Source organism: Etheostoma spectabile, unplaced genomic scaffold (genome assembly GCF_008692095.1).
Source record: "Etheostoma spectabile isolate EspeVRDwgs_2016 unplaced genomic scaffold, UIUC_Espe_1.0 scaffold379, whole genome shotgun sequence".
NCBI lineage: Eukaryota > Metazoa > Chordata > Actinopteri > Perciformes > Percidae > Etheostoma > Etheostoma spectabile.
In genome coordinates, this window is record NW_022605596.1 from 842,857 (window position 1) to 843,145 (window position 289).

The 289-nt window shown below is 30.8% G+C and overlaps 1 protein-coding gene across 1 annotated transcript in view; it reads right to left on the reverse strand.

Annotated features, from left to right (window-relative positions):
• Positions 1-289, reverse strand: part of galm (galactose mutarotase) — a 28,631-nt gene that overhangs the window by 8,806 nt on the left and 19,536 nt on the right. The window lies entirely within an intron of this gene.

Consider the following 289-nt stretch of genomic DNA (forward strand, 5'->3'; position numbering starts at 1 on the left):
GAAAGGAGATAAGTATAAAACAAATAGATACATTTTGCACTGTAATGAAAGGGTTAGGTACTAAGTAATAGATACATTTTGCATAGTAATTAAATGGTTAAGTACTAAATAATAGATAAATAAATAAATATTGCACAGCAATGAAATGGAATAGTTAAATATTAAATATTGCCCTATATGAAATCATTCCCAATCAGCAGAGATGGAGAGGTAGGTATATGTTAGGAGACCACATGGGCACAGGCTAATTACTGCTAACTAACATGCTAGTTAACATTAACATAGGCAC